The 12,805-nt window shown below is 41.0% G+C and overlaps 1 protein-coding gene across 2 annotated transcripts in view; it reads left to right on the plus strand.

The window, feature by feature from the left end:
• The first annotated feature begins 492 nt into the window (after window positions 1-492).
• Window positions 493-12,805, plus strand: part of ZRANB1 (zinc finger RANBP2-type containing 1) — a 66,413-nt gene continuing 54,100 nt past the window's right edge. For both annotated transcript variants that reach the window (XM_029245599.1, XM_029245598.1), the window contains exon 1: window positions 493-760. The gene's annotated coding sequence lies outside the window, so the exon portion shown is untranslated. The remainder of the gene's footprint in view (window positions 761-12,805) is intronic.

Genomic DNA, 12,805 nt, shown 5'->3' on the forward strand with positions numbered 1-12,805 from the left:
GGGAGTTGACTTAGAAGTCGGCTGTAGGAGCAACCGAGACCGGGCACTAGGAGCTAGGCAGCCACAAGAACGTCCTCCCGGCCGCCCCGGCTGCGTCCCCGCGCCCCGCGCACGCCGCGTCGTCGCCTCCCGGCGTGCCCCGCACGTCGCCGAAGTCCCGCAGTCCCAGCCAACCGGCCGCCGCACAGGGGGCGGGACCCGGGGGCCGGCGCGCACCGCCGCCTCACAATCGGGGCCGGGCGCCGGCGTGACGTCCCCCTTCCGCGGCCCGCCTTCTGCGCCCGGAAAGAGGCGGCAGACCATTGGCTGCGCCGCTGGCGGCCTCGGGGCCAATGACACGGCGACGAGCGGCGGGGTCTGGCCTTGACGTTGTGCTGCTTGCCGTGGGGTTTTTTTGGCTCCGGGGCCCCTCACCGCCGCCATTAGGAGCCCGCTGCTCCCGAGGCCGCCCCCCCTCCTCTCTCCCCCCTCCCCCCCCTGTGTCCCCCCGCCTCCGTGCCTGCTTTCCGCCCCTCTGCCCCCGCCTCCGGCAGCGGGAGTCGCGCGCGGGCCCGCGGTCACCATGTCCTGACTGAGGGGAGAGGGCGGAGGCGGCAGCAGCGGGGCGGGCGGCAGCGCGGAGGGAGGCGGAGAGGGGCCGGGCTCGGCTCGTCGCCGCGGGCTGCTCGGGGAGTCGCTGCCGCCGCCGCTGCAGCCGGGCGCCGAGCGTCGGACGGGGAGGAGGAGCAGGAGCTGGAGGAAGAGCCACCGCCGCCGCCAGGTAACCGGGCCCCGGGAGGGCGTCCCGCTGCAGGCCCCTCGCGGCTCCGCCGCGGCCTGCCCGGGCCCCTCGCTCCCTGATGGCGCCCAGGCCGCTGGGTCTCCCGGGCCGTCACGCCAGCGACCCCCGGGTAGGCGTCGCAGGCGAGGAGAGGGGAGGCGGCAAGGTCTGGCCCCTCCGCGCTTCCATCTTGGGCTTTCCCGATGCGGGGACAGGCCCGGGGCTGTGGGAGGGTGGGTCCGCTCGGCTTGTTTACCGACCATGGATCAGCCGCGGCTGGACGCGCCGTCTGCCTTGCCACCTCTCTTCCGTCAGATGACCCCCCTTCTCCCCGACTTCTTTTCCTGCCACCTACGGGGTGGGGAGTGGGGTTGCGCTCGCGCTCTGCGGTAGGCCCTAAATACTTGGGTCCATCGCCACAAGTTGGTACTGGGCCCCAAACTTCGGTCCCTTGGCCGCTTCCTCTTCGCCTCCCGCGGTGGCCTTCCGTTGTTGCCTTTTCTGTCCTAGAAAGATGGGGGGCGATGGGGGTGGGCTGGGGAGGAGGAGCTGGAACTCGTGGCAAGATCGTCTGGCTCTTTCGCTCGCGATAACGATGGTTCCGTGAAACTCTATTATTTTCTCCGCTGTGGTTTGGTGTGGGTCGTTTCACAGACAAAAGGACTGTAATGAATACTTGCGTTTAGCACAAGGGACCAGCAGTTTAGGTTCAGCCTGGAAGTTTGAACCGGCCCATTATCTTTGAGATAACACTGGTGTTTTGAAACTCTGGCTGAGAATTTGGTATTTCAGTCAATTGATTCCATAACTCCGTAGGCTATGAGGTTAAACGCCGTCCCCTCTATCCAATATTTTGGTCTGTTTGCTCACCGTATGATCTGTTATGTTGTTGTCAATAAATTTAATGTACAGTTGAAGAGAAATCTTCACCTCATGGAAACGTTATATAATGAGTGTTTTTTCTAAAGTCTCTTTTTTTAGTTGATTTCTTTATCACTTGTGCGACCTCAAGGGTACCCATGTTTTGATCAAACGTGGATGACTCAGTATTCAAACTATAAGCCAGGGGAAACCATAAGGAATATTGATCTTGGCTTGTGCCAGGGGTCTTAGGAAAGTCATTAAACTAGGTTTGTGAAAAATTAAGCTGGATCTCTCCTCCTGGTTATTAATATTATTAATTAAATGAGGAAGTTGTAAAGAAATCTAGAATCCTGATTCCCCCTTGATTTCTGGATCTTATGATATGCAGTCACCTTCTTATACTAAAGTTTCATAACATTGTTTTTATAGGCTGTCAGGGGGACTGAGAGGGCAGTAATGGCACATTTTAATCTTTGGGGAGGATATTATTTGAATGTCTTGAGGGATTTTTATTTCTGTTGATGTTTCAACACCTTTTGTTAATGCTTCAGAACATTGAGACACCCATTTATTTACTCTTGAAATGTGCTTGGGTTAGTATGATGAGCTCATTCATGGTAGCTTATGGCCTTGATCCAGCTCTGTATGCTGATGAGGGTTTGGCATATGGCATTTAAAGTCAGAGGATTAGCATAGTTTTGGAACTCATGATCCAGATGTAGGATATTTGAGGTAAATTGCCTCCTGTGTGTAACTGATATAGTGAGAGCTCTTCAATGTGCTTTATACTTATATCGCTTTTATAGTAGATGGAGGCTTTAAATAAATGGGAGCTGCAAAAGTAGACCACTGTAGCTTTTTATTTAACTTGGTTCAGTGTTATTATTTGAGCATTGCTGCTCACTTCCCTCCTTCCCCAATAATAAGCTTTTGCACCTGGGCTTTGAATACGTTTTCTCCCAGTGATGTGTTTCACCTGGACTATTTGTGCTCCGCTAATGCCTTGGGTAAATAATATCTTGCACATTTTAACACTCACCTTCTCACATCACAACATAAAAAGTTCCGGAACTCTCCTTGTTACATGCAAAGTAAGGTTTAAGCTCCTTGGTGTGGTTTTCAGGTTTCTCTGTAATCTGGCCCTGATCCATTCTTCAGTCTTAACTCATTTCTTCCCTTTGTGAATCTTTAGTTCCAGCCAAACTAACTTGTTTGTTGTTCCTGTGAAGTCCCTCCTCTTGGCCTTTCTTTGTGCCTTTCTTTCTGTTTGAAACTCTTTTCTGCTTGTATTCACGGATACTCCCTTTACTCTGGGCCCAGTCTCTTGAGAAGCCTTTTTGACTAGTTCAACCCCAAGGGATCTGTCTATTCATACCTCTCCTGTGTGGGACTGTTTTCTTCTTTTTTTTTTTTTCCTTAGCATATGCTAGCCTGGATTTCAGTTTATCTTTTTATGTCTTTATTCGGCTTCCCAGTTAGATTTTTAAGACCTTTGAGGAGTGGGTATGAATCCTAAACCATGTATCTGTGGAGACCATATATTAAGCACTGAAAATATGAATACGTTGACAAAGTATTTTGGTTATAGAGTTGTTCTAGAATATGAAGTTTGTACTCCTCTGAGTATTGGAGTTGCTGATTTCAAAGTTGGACTTTGATGGGTTTTTAAAAAAAATTTTATTTTATTTATTTATTTTTGGCTGCGTTGGGTCTTCGTTGCTGCGCCCAGGCTTTCTAGTTGTGGCGAGCGGGGGCTACTCTTTGTTGCGGTGCGCGGGCTTCTCATTGTGGTGGCTTCTCTTGTTGCGGAGCACGGGCTATAGGCGTGTGGGCTTCAGTAGTTGTGGCACGCGGGCTCTAGAGCGCAGGCTCAGTAGTTGTGGCACACGGGCTTAGTTGCTCCGTGGCATGTGGGATCTTCCCGTACCAGGGCTCGAACCCGTGTCCCCTGCATTGGCAGGCGGATTCTTAACCACTGTGCCACCAGGGAAGCCCGGGCTTTGATGATTTAATGAGACAAAATATTTGAAACCATGGCTGTCTCTAAAAAGTTTTTTTTGGCCAGTATGTTTATATCTATTATCAGCATGGTTCTCTTTCTGTAGAGGATGCTCAACATTTTGATAATGGTATAAGTACTACAGATCTGTAGTTTACTTCAGATTTGAGTTTGGGGCGGTTACTTTGGTTTGAGTTTGGCACCAGTGGCACTGTTGTCATTCCATATTTGTACATAGGTAACATTTAGCATCATGGGCAGGAGACAGTAATCTGCAGTCCCAGTTTGCATCCTTAACCTCAGATGTTGGCAGCATGTGTCATTGATCATGAGGCAGATGAGACTCAGGAGAATGTGTGATTCACTGCTACCTGTCAACACTGTTGGAAGAAACACAAACAAGCCCATCCATAGTATTTTTGTATCCCAAGGATAATTACGTGTAATTATGTAGCACATGGGTGGTTGCCGATGTAGTTGGAAAACAGGTGTGTACGTTCCTCTTGTGTTGTATGTGTGAGTGAGAGGCCTGATGTTTTATGGTACATAGTCTCCTAGCAGTAAATCATCTTGATTTATCCACTGCATCTTTGTGGAAACTTGTGTTCTTCCTCCAGTTCATCAAAATATGTTTTTTCCCCTGAAATTGACTGGTTTTTAGAAACTAGTTTACATAAAAACTTTTTTTTAAGCTTCAGAAACCTTTTTAGCATAATTGAAGCTAAAATTAATCTGTTAACTTTCCAGAAATACTAAGCATTTTTACTTAGGCTACTTGCATTTGTAAAAGGGACTTTCACAGAATTACATCAGTAATTTCACCACTTGAGAAATTTGGATCAGTAAGCATTCATTCTTTGCTCTCTGGGAGGGTGGTATTTTGGTTAAGATTAAATTTTTGAAAAGAGTCATTAGTTTGAATTTTAAAGTGGAGGTTGGTCAGGAACATAAAATTTATTTTTCAGGTGCCTAGTGAATTGAACTTTTTAGTAATGAAAAAACTAATTTCCTTTATTTTTTATTATTTTTTTTTTTGCGGAACGCGGGCCTCTCACTGTTGTGGCCTCACCCCTTGTGGAGCACAGGGCCTGGATGCGCAGGCTCGGGCCCAGCTGCTCCGCGGCATGTGGAATCTTCCCGGACCGGGGCACGAACCCGTGTCCCCTGCATCGGCAGGCAGACTCTCAACCACTGCGCCACCAGGGAAGCCCCTCACACTTTTGGCTTTTTATTTTGTACAGTTTGGCAAGTCAGATTTTTATGTGGATTGAATTTACATAAATAAAAAATATTCGAGTGGATGAGGCATTGTTGGAAATCAGTTGCATATATCTCTGTCTTTAAAAATTTTTTTTAACAATAACAGCTTAATTGAGGTTTAGTTCATAAAACAAAAAATTCACCCTTTTAAAGTATGGAATTCATTGGTTTTTAGTGTATTTACAAAGTTATGTAACCATCACCACTATTCAGAACATGTTCATCACCCCCAAAATAGACCTTGTACCCATTAGCAGTCATTCCCTCTTTGCCCCAGTTCCTGGCAACAGGTAATCTGCTTCTGTCTTTATGGATTTACCTGTTCTGTACATTTCATATAAATGGAATCAAACAATATAGTCGTCCTTTGGTATCTGTGGGGGATTGGTTCCAGGATCCCTCTTGGATCCCCAAATCCAGGGGTACTCAATTCCCTCATATAAAATGGCAAAATATTTGCATATAACCTACACCCAACCTCCTGTATACTTTAAATCATATCTATATTACTTATAATACCTAATGCAATATAAATGCTATGTAAATAGTTGTCAGTGCGTGAAAATTCAAGTTTTGCTTTTTGGAACTTTCTCTATATGACCTTTGGTATCTGGCTTTGTTCACTTCACTTATTGTTTTCAGGGTTTATCCATCTTGTATCATGTATCAGTACTTCATTCCTTTTTATGGCTGAATAATATTCCATGTATGGGTACATACCACATTTTGTTTGTATTTATCTATTCATTGATTGATGGGCATTTGAGTAGTTTCCACTTTTTGGCTTTTTATGAAATACGCTGCTGTGAGCATTTGTGTACAAACTTGTGTGTGGACATAAGTTTTCATTTTTTGGGGGGTATATATTGATACCTAGGATGGAATTGCCGGTTCATATGGTAACTCTGTGTTTAACCTTTGAGGAACTTTGTGACTGTTTTCTAAAGTGGTTGTACCATTTTTGCATTTATACCAGCAATGTATGAGGGTTCCATTTCTCTACATCCTCATCAACACTTGTTATTGTCTGTCTTTTTTATTATAGCTGTCTTAGTGAAGTGGAATCTCCTAGTTTTTATTTGCATTCCCTAATGGCTGGTGGTATCGAGTATCTTTTCATGTGCTTACTGGTCGTTTGTGTATCTTTAGAGAATGTCTACTCCAATCCTTTGCCCATTTTTCAGTTGGGTTATTTGTCTTTTTATTGTTGAGTTGTGAGAGTTTTTTATATATTCTGGATACAAGTCAGATGACTTGCAAATACTTTCTCCTGTTCTGTAGGTTATCTCTTTATTGATGGTGTACTTTGAAACGCAAAAGATTTTAATTTTGATGTCCAATTTATCTGTTTTCTTTTGTCACTTGTGCTTTTGGTGTCATCTCTAAGAAGCCATTGTGTAATCCAAGGTCAAGAAGATTTGCATTTCTTCTAAGAATTTTACAGTTCTTAGCTCTTACATTTAGGTCTTTGATAATTTTGAGTTAAGTTTTGTATTTAGTATGAGATAGGGATCCAAATTTATTCTTTTGCAGAGGGCTGTCAAGTTGTCCCAGCATCATTGGCTGAAACTCAGTTAGCTTTAGTAACATAATTATTCTCAGCCATCAATTGATTATTGCAAGACAGCATTCCCTGGATGTATGAAGAAATTATCCTTACTTTGCAGATGGAGAAAAGGATTTCTACTGAGTGTTGCTCATTAAGTTGCAGCAGTACGCTTGTGATTGGAATTCTGAAGGCAAGACATCATTTCTGTAATGGTTTTTTTTTTTTTTTTGGCCTCGCCGTGAGGCCTATCATTTCTGTAATTTTTAACAAACCACTTTTAAATCCTTTTCTGGTTGGGGTGGGTAATTAACTTCATTTTTTTGGTATTTAATGAAGTTAAAGTTTGTTTTTAAACGGGAACGACAGGAATTTGTATAACTTTAGACCAATCTTTGTTTGGAATACTATCCTTTGATACCAGGAGAATATTGAATTGCTTTTTATTGTCTAAATGATTAGTGAGCAACTGTTTTATAGCAAACACTGTTTATAGAGACGTAAAAGTGAATTTTTCAGTTGATCATTAGAAAGAAACCTTATTCCACAAAACTAAGTACTACGAAGTGGTAAAGAAGTGACTAAATTAGCACAAGATTAGGACTGGGTCAAGAAGGGTTTTACAGAAGTGGGAACATTTGAGCTAGTCTTTGAAGAAGGAGTGACAAGTTCCTAGGTATATATAGAACCAGGTAAGAATGGGAGGTGGGAGTGGGAGAACATCGTGTGCATAAGCAATTGTAAGTGAAGGCATGGAGATATGAAAATTACATGCCACATATAAGGACCAGCAGAGGGTACAGTATGGCTAAAGCATGTGGATGAGGTTGGAATGGTGCTCATAGCACCTGGATATGAATGCCTTATTCCTTCTCCAGTCCCTGATCCTCTTTTTCCCCTTGAGCTAGTATTGTCAAGGAGCTGGGAAATAGAAAGGAGAAGTGATCCTCTTCAGTGTGGATCATCTTTACAGGTGGGAAGAGGGAAGGGTTCTCTGTCTCCGTGTGTGTGTGTGTGTGTGTGTGTATAGGGGGATTTGTTTGAGGATATTTGTTGTATTAAGCTTAAAATCTGAAGGCCTTGTTTTTATAGAAATTCATTCAAATTAAGTTAATAATTGTTGGGCACCTGCTGTGTGATCTGAGATTGTTTAGGATTTTCAAAAAAGTAGATTACATGAAATACTGTTACAAAGACTACCGAGTTAAAACATTTAGTAACGACTTGTTCAGTGTTAAGCATTTTAGAAAGTAATTGTACTGGATGTTCAGATAACTCTACAAACAAGACAAAGTCTCTGTTACTTGTATTTACATTCTAGTATAGAGAGAGAGCAAACAAGGAAAAACAAAAATAAAAACAAAAAAACCCAAACCAAACCCAAGTAGTGATAAGTGCTCTGCAGATAATATAATGAAAGTAGGGTAATGTGGTGGAGAATGACATCAGTCTGGTGAGGGAAAATCTTTCTGAGGTGTTCTTTAAACCTAGCTTTTGATGACAAGAGCTGACCATGTGAAAATATGGGGAAAGAGAATTCTAGGCAGAGGAGATTTCTAATACAAAACTCATATGGTGAGAATGAGCTTGCTTGTAAAAGGAACAGAACAAAATCCGCTTTTATGTAAAGATTTGCAAGAAAGACTGGGGAATTTTAATTTTATTCTGAGTGGGTTGGGAAGCCATTAGAGGATTTTAAGTCCTTGTGTTGTGACCTGGTTTATGTTTCTAAAGGATCCACCTGGCTTCCATGCGAGGATGATGGATAGAATAGAAGCAGCAAGATTAGTGGGGAGGTTATGTAGTAATCGTGAGAGTTGATGGTGGCTTGGACTAGGGGTATGGTAGGGTAATCTGGAGAAAAATTCAGATTTTGGGATTTGTTTTGGAGGTAGTGTCAATGTCTTGTTGTAGATAGAGACAGTAACTACATACAGTCAGCCCATCTTGTAACCTAATATTCACATTTCGTTCTAGGGAAATAAGTTTTTGTAACTCTGGAAGGCTGTGGTGCATTTGTGAGAGAAAACAGGAGTCAGAATCTGGGCTTTACTTCCTAAAGCTTTGTAAGTGTGGACAAGTCATTTCACCTTTCCTGAAGCCACAGATTCCTTGTCATTAAAATGAAGATACTTGTACCTCAGAAGGATCCTGGGGTACCTTACAGGAAATTACCTGAGGGTTCCGAAGATGAAGTGAAATAATAGAAGTTTTCTGTGACCTGAAGCTTCATGTAAAATTTAAGGTGGTGTTATTTCACGCTGACATTTGTTCATAATATTAATTATTGGATGTGGATCTTGACATTATTGGTGTTAGCCCTCGTGTAAGGACAGGTAAGGCATTACCATAAGTTTTTCAGATGAAGAGGCTTGGATCTTAAGGGTTTGGCCAATATCCCTGACTTAGTAAGAGGTGGAGAGGGACATGAACTCACATCTAAAAAGTGCAGTACATTTTTCTCTATATAAAATAACAAGAGATGGAACTGATCTTCCCATAGTAAAATAAAGTAGATTTCCCCTTAATAATGCTTTGGTGAAAGGCAGTAAATCGCTGAAGGGAAATATTGTAGGATATTCTTGACACACACGTGTGTTTGTGTTTGGAAGGTTCTTTTATGTCCTGTTTAGGATTTTTCACCTTAGTGTTAGGGTGTTGAAATTTTTAAAGCTGCTGAATAACAACACCAGATTTTTTTTTTTTCCCTTTGGACAGATTACTCTGGCAGAGATGTGGAGTATGAAGGTTGGAAGACCAGTTAGAATAATAAATAAAATATTTGAGAGAGATGAACTAGGGCTTGGTTGTAGGGGTAGAAAAAACAGACAATTCTTGAGAAATTTTTAGATATAGGAGGCCACATTTACTCTCATATAAAAGGACTGTTGTGTACCTATTTCTTGGTTTTTGTCAGAATAACAATGATGTATGTGAAAGTATTTTGTAAATTATAAGGTTTATTGTGTGATGTGGACATATATAAGTACAAATGTATTTTTCTCCCAGAACTGTTTGAAAGTAAATTGCAGACTTGATACCCCTTAATCTCTAAATATTTCAGTGTGTATTTCCTAAAAACAAGGTCTTTCTCTTATGTAACCACAATAGAGTTATCAAACTCAGGAAATTAACATTGCATGATTAATTCTTATAAGAATAAGATTCTATAAATCTTATTTAAATTTTGTCAGTTCCATTAATATTCTTTATAAAGACAAAAGAAAATCTCAGATCATGAGTTGCAGTCTATTGCCATGTTTTTTATAGGTTCCTTTAACTGGAACAAAAAAGTCCTTGTTTTTCATGATATTGATGTTTTTGAAGAATATAGGACTAGTAATTTTGTAGAAGGTCTCTTAATATTGGCATTTCTGATATTTTTGCATAATCAGAGTCAGAGTATGCACTTTTTAGCAAGAATGCCACAGAGGTGATGTTTTGTTCTTAGTACAACATATCAAGAGGCAAACGATGTCATTACTGGTGTGGTTAACTTTGATTACTTGGTTAAGGTGTCTACCAGGTTTTGTAACATACCAGTTATTGTTGGGAGATACTTGGAGACTATTTAAATATCCTGTTAATTCTCAAATTTTCACCCACTAGTTTTAACATTCAGTGATGATTCTTTTCTGAATCTGTTGTAGAGATTGCCTAATGGTGAATTTCTAATCCAGTTATTCATTTTGCATTTATTAGTTTGATTTCTGTTGTAAGGAAGAACTTTCTCCTCCATTATTTATCTGTTAGTTTGTGTGTAGAGTTTTGTATATTTGTCTTAATCAGTGCTTTAAAAATCCTTTACTGTTGTTATTTATGTGGATGCTTGAGTTGATCCAGATTTGGCCAGTGTGAGCCCTTCATGCTAATTTCTCTTTTTTTTTTTTTTTTTTTTGCGGTACGCCGGCCTCTCACTGTTGTGGCCTCTCCCGTTGCGGAGCACAGGCTCCGGACGCGCGGGCTCAGCGGCCATGGCTCACGGGCCCAGCCACTCCGTGGCATGTGGGATCCTCCCGGACCAGGGCATGAGCCCGTTTCCCCTGCATCGGCAGGCGGACTCTCAACCACTGCGCCACCAGCGAAGCCCTCTATGTCTTTTTTTAATTAAAAATTTTAGGTGTGAACATATTTCAGATTTTATTTTAATTTTTTAGAGCAGTTTTAGGTTCACACCAAAAGTTCTTGTGTCCTTTTTTTAAAACTTCCCATCATTCTTTGAGAACTGATTTTTTTAAAAAAATGTTTCCTGGATATAGTGACTAAAAACATTGTTAAGAAGTAGATTTTTAAAAATCTTTAGTTTTTAGAGCAGTTTAGGTTCACAGCAAAATTGAGCAGAAAGTACAGAGAGTTCTTATACCCCCCCCCCCCACATGCATAACCTCTCCCACTGTCAACATCCTGCAACTGAGTGGTACATTTCTTATGTTGATGAATCTACCATGACACATAATTATCAACCAGAGTCCATAGTTTACATTAAGGTTCGCTCTTGGTATGTACACTTTATGGGTTTTGACAAATGTAGAATGACATGTATCTACCATTATAGTATCATACAGAATAGTTTCACTGCCCTAAAAATCCTCTGTGTTCTGCCTATTCATCCCTCCCCCTCGCCATCCCCTGGCAACCACTGATCTTTGTCTCCATAGTTTTGCCTTTTCCAGAATGTTATATAGTTGGAATCAAACAGTATGTAGCCATTTCAGATGGGCTTCTTTCACTTAGTAATATGCATTTAAGGTTCCTCCATGTCTCTTCATGGCTTGCTGGCTCGTTTCTCTTTAGTGCTGAATAATATTTCCTTGTCTGGATGTACCACAGTTTATTTATCCATTCACTTATACTGAACTTCGGTTGCTTGCAAGTTTTGGCAGTTATGAATAAAGCTGCATCCATGTGCAGGTTTTTGTGTGGACATAAAATTTCAACTCCTTTGAGTAAATACAAGATGCACAATTGCTAGGACATATGGTAAGAGTATGTTTTGTAAGAAACTGCCGAACTCTCTTCCTAACTTGGCTATACCACTTTGCATTCCTATCAGCAATGAATGAGAGGTCTTGTTGATCTATATCGTCAGCATTTGGTGTTGTCAGTGTTCTGGATTTCGGCCAATCTAATAGGTGTAAAGTGGTATCTCATTGCTGTTTTAATTTGCAGTTCTCTGATGAGGTATTGTTTGCCATCTGTATACCTTCCTTGAAGTGTCTGTTCAGGTCTCTGCCCATGTTTTAATTAGGTTTTTTTTTTTTTATTGTTGAGTTTCAAGAGTTCTTTGTATAGTTTGGATAACAGTCCTTTATCAGATATGTGTTTTGCAAATATTTTCTCCTATTTTTTTGGCTTATCTTGTCATTCTCTTGACAATGTCTTTTGTAGAACAGAACTTTTAAATTTTAACAAATCTAGTTTCTCAAGTATATTTTTCATGGATTGTGTCTTTGGTGTTTTATCTAAAAAGTCATTGACATAGTCAGGGTCATCTAGATTTCCTCTTAGGTTACCTTCATAACAGGAATTTTATAATTCTGCATTTTACATTTAGGTCTGTGATCCATTTTGAGTTAATTTTTGTGAAGGGTATGAGGTCTGTGTCTAAGAGTCTTTTTTTTTTTTTTTGCGTGTGGATGTCCAGTGCTTTCAGCACCATTTTTTGAAAAGACTTTCTTTTTTCCATTGTATTGCCTTTACTTCTTTGTCAAATATCAGAAGACTCTATATATGTGGGTGTATTTCTGGGCTCTCTGTTCTATTCCATTGATCTGTTTGTCCGTTCTTTCACCAGTGTTTTGATTACTGTAGTTGTATAGTAAGTGTAGAAGTCAGGGTAGTTAGTCCCCTGACTTTTTTTTGTCCTTCGGTACTGTGTTGGTTATTCTTACTGTTTGGTTATTCTGGATATTATGCTTCTCCATATAAACTTGAGAATCAGTTTGTCAGTACCCACAGACTTGCTGGAATTTTGATTGGGGTCGCATTGAATCTTTTGATCAAGCTGGGGAGAACTGAGATTTTGACAATATTGAGTCTTCTTATCCATGAACGTGAAGTATCTCTCCATTTATTTAGTTCTCGGATTTCTTTCATCAGAGTTTTGTAGTTTTCCTGATATAGATCTTGTACATATTTTGTTAGATTTATACTTATGTAATTCAGTTTTGGGAGTGCTAATGTAAATGGCGATGTGTTTTAAATTTCAAATTCCATTTGTTTATTGCTGGTACATAGGAAAGCAATTTACTTATTTAACCTGTATCCTGCAACCTTGTTATAATTCTGTATTAGCTGCAGGAGTTTTGTCGATTCTTTTGGATTTTCTTCACAGACAGTCATGTCATCTGCGAATAAAAACAATTTTATTTCTTAC

This window comes from Monodon monoceros, unplaced genomic scaffold, assembly GCF_005190385.1.
Source record: "Monodon monoceros isolate NGI ecotype Baffin Bay Population unplaced genomic scaffold, NGI_Narwhal_1 Super_Scaffold_4, whole genome shotgun sequence".
In the NCBI taxonomy this organism is placed as follows: domain Eukaryota; kingdom Metazoa; phylum Chordata; class Mammalia; order Artiodactyla; family Monodontidae; genus Monodon; species Monodon monoceros.